Here is an 8,258-nt window from a genome sequence, read left to right on the forward strand (position 1 = left end):
TGCGAGCCGGTCCCATCTCGCGCTCTGCTTCGCTGTGGATCTGGTTCTTCAGCTGGGCCACAGGGCTCAAGTGTCAGTGAACTAGAGCAGAGCAGGGATTTGAGTTATCTGGACAAACTTCTCGCCGCCTCCCCCGACTCCGCCGAAGTGCGTTGCGGAGATTAGGCATAGAGAAGAGGAAGTGATTGTTGGGGGGTTTGAGGAGGGGGAGATAGAGGCCGATGACTGTTTGGCGTTACGCCGGCACCTCAACCGGCCAAACGGAAGGGAGGAGGGGGATAGTAAAGGAGGAGAAGGGGAAATAGTGGAAGAGAAGGTATATTAATTATAGTAAGGATTGCAATTTGGTAGCCAGAGGGAAGCACGCAGCGCAGCACACCCAGCCCCAGGGCCCACCACCACGCCCTCCGGAGGGCACCAGGACGAAAAACAAAACCAGGTGACCAGGAAAAAGACAGCAGAAAAAAAAAAGTTGTGGACGGAGCACGAATTCCAGTTGGCCGCAATGGATGGGATAATACCGGTGGGCACCACGAGAAAAAAAATAATAAAAAAGTATAGTAGGTAAACGTCTGGCTCTCCAACTTGGGGATAATAGTTAAAACAGGAGAATTAAGCGGTAATAAGTCGTTATAAGATGGACATACTGTGGAATAACAAATAAGCAGAATAGGGAGATAGGTGGATGTTAGGTAGCTTCGAGGTAAGCAAGCCTAGGAGTAATTATTATATAGAGACATTGGATATGATATTAAGCTAGGGGCACACAGGGTTCAAAAACATGGAGACAGCGGATATGATAATAATTAGGCTAGGGGTACACAGGGTTGAGAGAGAATAGAGAGTTTTCGCCGGTCCGCTCCGGTATCGGCGGAATGCCGTTCGCCGCCGAGGGCGTCACGCATGCGCAATGGCGCTACCGCTTGCTACTGGAGCGGAGCAGACAGTCCAAAAAATGGCGGCATCTCCCGTCCGTGGATGATGGCGAGGGTGCGGAGTGCGGGGACTCGAAATGAGATCCAAGATGCACCTCGAGTGACATCCGATTTACGCCCTGACCGTCATTCGATTTGGGCCGTGAGTTGCACCTTGATTATTCCCCAAATGGAACTGCAACTCACGGCTCAAATCGAATTTCGCTTGATTTTCGCTTGATGGTGGTGTGCGCACGGATGGACGCGGACGAACATTGGGAGGTCCTAAGGTACTCCGCACTGTTACAGGCGAGGGAGTAAGCCGTTTACTCTCGGGTAGTAACTCACGGTCGTAGTCCAATGGGTAAGACGACTTACACTAACTCTGTCTGGTCTACCAGACACAGGCTCGAATCCTGCCGGTGCCTGTGCGATTTTTTGCGATTTTAAATGCTATGTGCATGGACGCGGACGGACATTGTGTGGAAGGTACTCCGCACCTAAAACGGTCACCTGAAGCTCGGTAATGTCTAGGGTATTGAATATATTGCCAGCAGCGGGCACTTTTGACAGCATGGATAATCTGCCGTCACTGGCTTTTGACTGGTTGTTCAGCCTTAATTCATCGTGACCGGTAGTCTGCCTTTGTAGGGTGCGGAGGCAACCATGGTTAACTGCTTGCTCAAAGCAGGGCAGTGGTGTTTAGTGACGTCAACTACCTTTTTGAGCCCGTATTTGCTGTACGTTGTCTAGACAGGCAATAAAAAAAGCGTGGCGCATTGGTCGTGCGTCTTGTTTTGGGTCGCGAAGTGGCTATTTTGATCCCACTTTCTTCTATATTTCGTTTTTATTTTTATTAACTTTGTCAAAGATTGTGGTTTTCTTCGCCTTATTCAAGGCGGTTATATTGCAGAAACTCGGTGCTGGGTAATACAGACCCGCTTGGTTCTTTTTGGGGCATTCCGTATTTATGTATTGATCAAGTAGTGTCTATTATCACGGCAACCGGGAGAATTACATCTTCATAAAGTTCTCACGGCAGTCGCCTGTCATAGACTAAGAACGCTATTCGGAGATTCAATCTGATGAACATGCCCCTAAAGAGACGTGTCTGCAGCTGCCGCTGTAGCACTGTGGTATAGTACTTCGTTTTAAACGATAGGACTAAGGTTCGAGTCCGACATTGCGATGTTTTTTTTAGGCTTCGGAATTCTCGGGTCATCGTGATTTCGTTAATGCTTTTTTTACTCTGCTTTTTACTATATCAAGATATCGATGTACATGACTTCTAGAATGGGTTCATCATCATCATCACCAGCCTGTCTACGCCCACTGCAGGGCAAAGGCCTCTCCCATTATTCTCCAATTACCTCGGTCCTGTGCCAACTGTGACCAATTTATCCCCGCAAACTTCTTGATCTCATCTGCCCATCTAACTTTCTGCCGCCCCCTGCAGCGCTTGCCTTCTCTAGGGATCCACTCTGTTACCCTTAATGACCAGCGGTTATCTTGCCTTCGCATTACATGCCCTGCCCAAGTCCATTTTTTCTTCTTAATTTCTACTAATATGTCTTTAACACCAGTTTGCTCCCTGACCCACTCCGCTCTCTTCTTGTCCCTTAATGTTACACCTATCATTTTCCGCTCCATTGCCCGCTGAGTCGTTCTCAATTTAAGTTGAACCCTCTTAGTGAGCCTCCAAGTTTCTGCCCCGTAGGTGAGTACCGGTAAGATGCAGCTGTCATACACTTTCTTCTTCAGCGACAATGGTAGTCTGCTATTCATTATCTGAGAATGTCTGCCATATGCACCCCACCCCATTCTGATCCTTCTAATTATCTCTGCCTCATGGTTGGGATCTGGGGTCACAACTTGGCCTAAGTATATATATTCGCTTACCACTTCCACTGCCTCGCCATCTATCTCAAACTGCTGTGCTGTCCCGAGGTTATTGATCATTACTTTAGTTTTCTGCATATTAATTTTCAGGCCCACGGTTCTACTCTCTTCGCCCAGTGCGGAAAGCATGCTTTGCAATTCGTCCCCCGAGTTACTTAGCAAGGCAACGCCATCAGCAAATCTGAGGTTACTGAGGTATTCTCCATTAACCCTTACTCCCACCTGTTCCCAATCCAACGTTCTGAATACTTCTTGTAAGCATGCTGTGAATAACATTGGAGAGATTGTGTCTCCTTGTCTGACACCCTTCCTTATAGGTATTTTACTGCTCTCCTTATGGAGGATGATAGTAGCTGTAGACCCATTATAGATATCCTCTAGTATTCTTACATAATGCTCATCTACCCCCTGGTTCCGTAATGCCTGAATGACTGCTAGGGTTTCGACCGAGTCAAATGCTTTCTCATAATCTATGAAGGCTATATATAGGGGTTGAGTATACTCAGCGCACTTCTCTATCACCTGATTGATCGTGTGAATATGGTCCAGTGTTGAATAACCTTTACGGAACCCTGCTTGTTCTTTAGGTTGACTGAAATCTAAGGTTGCAGAGATTCGGTTAGCGATTACCTTGGTAAATACCTTGTAGACGACTGACAGTAAGCTGATCGGCCTGTAGTTTTTCAAGTCCTTCATGTCGCCTTTCTTATGGATTAGGATGATGTTCGCGTTCTTCCAAGATTCCGGTACCATTGCGGTCATTAGGCATTGCGTATACAGGTTTGCCAGTTTTTCAAGTACAATTTCTCCGCCATCCTTCAAGAGGTCTGCTGTTATCTGATCCTCACCAGGTGCTTTGCCCCCTTTCATTTCTTTCAAAGCCTTCCTTACTTCTTCGGTCGTTACTGGTGGGATGTCTGTCTCCTCTGAACTACTGTCTCGTTCGGCATTATCCTGTATGTCCCGGCTACTGTACAGATCCCTATAGAACTCCTCGGCCACTGTGACTATTTTATCCCTATTTGTGATGACATTGCCTTGCTTATCCTTAAGTGCATACATCTGATTTTTCCCCACGCCAAGACGCCTCTTTACTGCTTTCAGGCTACCTCCGTTTTTTACAGCGTATTCGATCCTCTCCATATTATACTTCCGTATGTCAGCTGTCTTGCGCTTATTGATTAACTTCGAGAGCTCTGCTAGTTCTATTCTGTCAGCTGCGGTAGAGATTCTCATGGTTTGCCGTTTCCTGATTAGATCTTTCGTCTCCTGTGAAAGTTTACCAGTATCCTGTCTAGCCATAGTGCCCCCGACTTCTACTGCACACTCCGTGAGAATGCGTGTAAGGTTGTCGCTGGCTTCCTGTGTCGTAAGCTCGGCTTCCTCGTTAAGGGCGGAATATCGGTTCTGCAGCGCGATCCTGAATTCTTCTACTTTACGTCTTACTGTTTGCTCATTTATCGGCTTCTTTCGTACCCGCAGCGGTGGCTCAGAGGTACAGCACTCGCCTCGTATGCGGAAGGTACTGGGTTCGAATCCTGGTGCCGCCGGACACCCACCGGTTTCTTTAATGGGTACAGGCGTCCCTGGTCGAGTGCGGACCCTTGAAAGGGGATTTCACGTCTGGAAAGCTGCCTTTACCCTATCGAGGGGCCCCTGACCCTTGTCCATCTGGCGGGGCCCCCGGCCATCATGCCGCGTTGCGCCATTGCCGGGGGTGAAAGAGTCTGGCGGCTTGTCCTGCCCCAGGCGGTTGCGAGTTGAGCGTCCATCGTGGCTGTGGAAGGCACCATGCGAATTCGTGTTCCTTGGTGGCGCCGGGCACCTACCGGTAAAATAGGTACAAGCGACTCCCCGGCCTGGCGCTCGGCCCTTGTGTGGGACTACAACGCTTGGGAAGTTCACCCGGCTTGCACGGGAAATCGCCCCTATGGAATGGGGCGGCTGCAAAATCGCAGGAATTTTTTTTTTTTTGAATTACGCTTAATATGGGTTGTGTTCTGTGTCGTTGGGCTGGGTTAGACTAGGTTTGTTGCAGTTGAGTCGGAAGTGGGTAGGTTATGGGGCGCTCGCTTAGGTTAGGCAATGTTCGGTGACGTTATGTTACGTTAGGTTACGTTGGGACGTAATATTATTCAGCAAAGTTTAGTCCAGCCAGCTTTTATGGAAACTGCCGTTAGAATTTCCCGGAGGTAATTCTCACGGCTGCCGTGAGATTAGACGCAGCCTATTGCTGATTCGAGACCTGCCTTTGCGTTGGGTTGGGGTAGGAGCTGCCTTTACGGGTTGCGTAGGTTTAGGGTTGGTTAGGTTAGGCTATGACCGGTTGTTATACTTTGGGATAGGATAATATGGCTTGGGTTATACGTTTTCTTGAAATACATATGAGACAAACGCAGCGTGTCGAACCGAAAAAACATAGCGGTTCGGTTACGGTTCAGCTTCCGATAAAATATTTTGTTCTGGTTCAGTTCCGATTCGACTATACCACTCACTGAACCGGTTCGATGAGTTGCAGTTTAATGCGGCCATTAAAAAAATACAATTCTGATTAATTCAAAATACCGCTTTTCGTGTATAAAAGTAGCGAAATTTTAAATGCAACCGTATAGGAAATTAGGCCGCATGTTAAGCAATATACCAGTTAGTTTTCTGCTGAGAAGTTGTGTTGTCTTTAGGACTGCCCAAAGGCTCTCCCAAGAAACATGGCTGTGAAATATGCTTTCTTCTGTTTCCTTATTTTTTTCACTACGATCGAAACCCTTTCAATATAACCGCCCCTCCTGCTTAGCGTTAAACCACTAGGGATAGGCCTATACGTACCCGCACGTAATTTCCGTGACATACAGGAGGTGTAATGCAGGAGAGACGTTTAAATTCCAGCAGTATGCTTCTTCATGAATTCTACCATGAAAAAAAAAAAACCTACTACAGCCTCGTTAATGCTGCCTTCGCGTTCGATTGTTTTCTCACCCAGATAATTTGTTCGCGTTCCCCTTCTGAAAGGTGTAAGCTAAAAATCTGTTACTCGCGGGAACAAGTCAAGAACGGTAATCGCTAATGTACGGTATCACTCCGCCTAAGCGACGTGCGTGGATGTCCACGGGAGAGCGCGGTTTGAAAGATTGCTATGAATGCATGATATTTTCTGCCTTTCTCCAGGTGGTTTTTTCTACGTCGCTGCAGTAGTTTGTAAGCATATTAAGTCTAAAAAATCATGAAGACGGCTCGTGCCACGTTCAAAAGATACCCAGTAACGTACTATTTGCGCCGGCCGGAGTGACACCCGGCTGCGGTGATGAGGCATAGCGCCAGCTTCCATTGCCGTTCTTCCATTGCCGTTCACAGCGCCAGCTTCCATCGCACCTCGTGCACACCACACCCGGCTTCTTCTGAGGCATGGTACTTCCCGTCCAAGGCGTGCACAACTCTGACTTACTTCACTTCCGCGTTCTCGCGCGCTCCCCTCCAAGCTAAAAGTAAGCCGCAACGTGCGATTCTTTCCTACAGCATCAATTCTTCTTTCATGAATTACTAATACAATCACCAACTATAACGCTTTCAAACCGCCACGTGCAACAACCGCGTGGAACATCTGATTCGGTCACTCCCTTACGTTAACAACTACCGCTCCTTATCACTAAGCCTATTGGCTAAAACTACATCTCTCTCTCTAAAACATGGTCATACTAAAAGAGGAATATTAAATTTCAAACACTTATCCGTTTTCGTCGCCGATGCCTCCGCCGCGCTCCGTACCTCCGCACACCTCGAAAGTCCGCACGGAAAGGAATATTAAATTTCAAACACTTATCCGTTTTCGTCGTTGATGCCTCCGCCGCGCTCTGTACGTCCGCACACCTCGAAAGTCGGCACGCAGGCGCGCTTCGCAGCGGCGCCCGTGGTCGCGATCAGCGCCAATAACAGGCAGAAGACCTCCTTTGTGAAATTTAGCTTACAGTGGACGTTTCTCTGGAGACCTATAGCCCTGTGTAATTGCTGCCAATGTTGACAAAATCAATGTGAGCGATTTTTTTATTCCCTCGACAACAGATTCCACCTCAAGGTTGGGCATCCCGTGTGGCGCCTGGTATGGGGCTGGGGGGCCTGGAGCCGCCAAGGTTCCCACCCAAAGGCCCCTCCCGCCATATGCGTCCCAGTCACCCTCGACGTGGGACGCGAGGTCGCGGGTATGGGACCAGGATGGCTGTCGGTGGCTGTTGGGTGAACCCTAGGCCATTCGGCCTAGGGTTCACCCAACAGCCACCGACGACGACACCCTCGTACCGAGACGTGGGAACGTCGACGAGCCGCACGTCATTGCCCGTGCCGAACGCGGGGTAAGTCTTTGGGACGCCCTTTATCACTATTCAAAGTGTTTCGCACTGAAGATACGGCGCCTTAGGCCTATTTTGATCCGTTTGTCTGCGTCTCCTTGTTAGCCCAGTCACAGCTGAAGCCAGGTGTTTACAAATAATCTACGTCTTCTTCTGCGCTACCTTTCTTCCGATAGCGAACTTAGTACGGAATGATTTGGTATTTTCGATTCTCTTCGCTGTTTATTATTGAATCACTGTTTCGTCCGCGGCTAAGGCCTAGCACATGCGTGGTGTTTTGTGGGAGCTGGCTCTTTAAAGCTTAAATATATTTCTGTCTGTTTATATTTACACCTTGCAGTTGTTGTCCTGCATGTTTTTGCTTTACGCATATTGCTCCCTCCTGTGTTTGTTAACCTGCACAAGCTGTACGGTACGAAAACGAGTGCTGTCAGACTTGCGCAGTAAAAGACCTCTCTCGACCCCCCCCCCAAACTTACTTCCGCCAACCATCTTAACATTCTGGCCTACTTGTTTCGAGCGTTTCCCTTCCGGAACTGATTCAGCAGTACCTCGGCGCAACGCGCAATCTGGTGGAGTGTGCTTGTAAAATCGACTGCGGCCTCAGTGTTGCCTGTTGCGCTTCCCACTTGTACGCTAAGAATCCGGGTAAAACTATCGGCATTTTATTTTCTAAACTACGTAGTTCATCGTGGAAAATACGGCGGTAAAAAATTACAGGGTCGTGTCTTTTGAGGAGACCGGGTACGCCGGGGGTTCGATCCCGGTGGCGGGGGCCGCTTTTCTGGTAAGGGCGAAACGCACGAACGCCGTGTGTCGAGATTTCGATACCCAGGTGGTCAAAACTAACCCGGAGACCTTCACTACGGCGCGCCCGCCTCATAGCCCGGGTGCAGCTTCGACGCATTAAATCAATCATCAGCCAGCCAGCCAGCCAGTCAATTAATCAATCAATCAATCAATCAATCAATCAATCAATCAATCAATCAATCAATCAGCCAGCCAGCCAGTCAATCAATCAGCCAGCCAACCAGTCAGTCAATCAGTCAGTCAGTCAGTCAGTCAGTCAGTCAGTCAATCAATATATCAATCAATAAATCATTCAATC

The sequence above is a fragment of the Haemaphysalis longicornis genome, unplaced genomic scaffold (assembly GCF_048455015.1).
Source record: "Haemaphysalis longicornis isolate Haplotype H1 unplaced genomic scaffold, Haemaphysalis longicornis Haplotype H1 scaffold_12, whole genome shotgun sequence".
NCBI classification, from domain to species: domain Eukaryota; kingdom Metazoa; phylum Arthropoda; class Arachnida; order Ixodida; family Ixodidae; genus Haemaphysalis; species Haemaphysalis longicornis.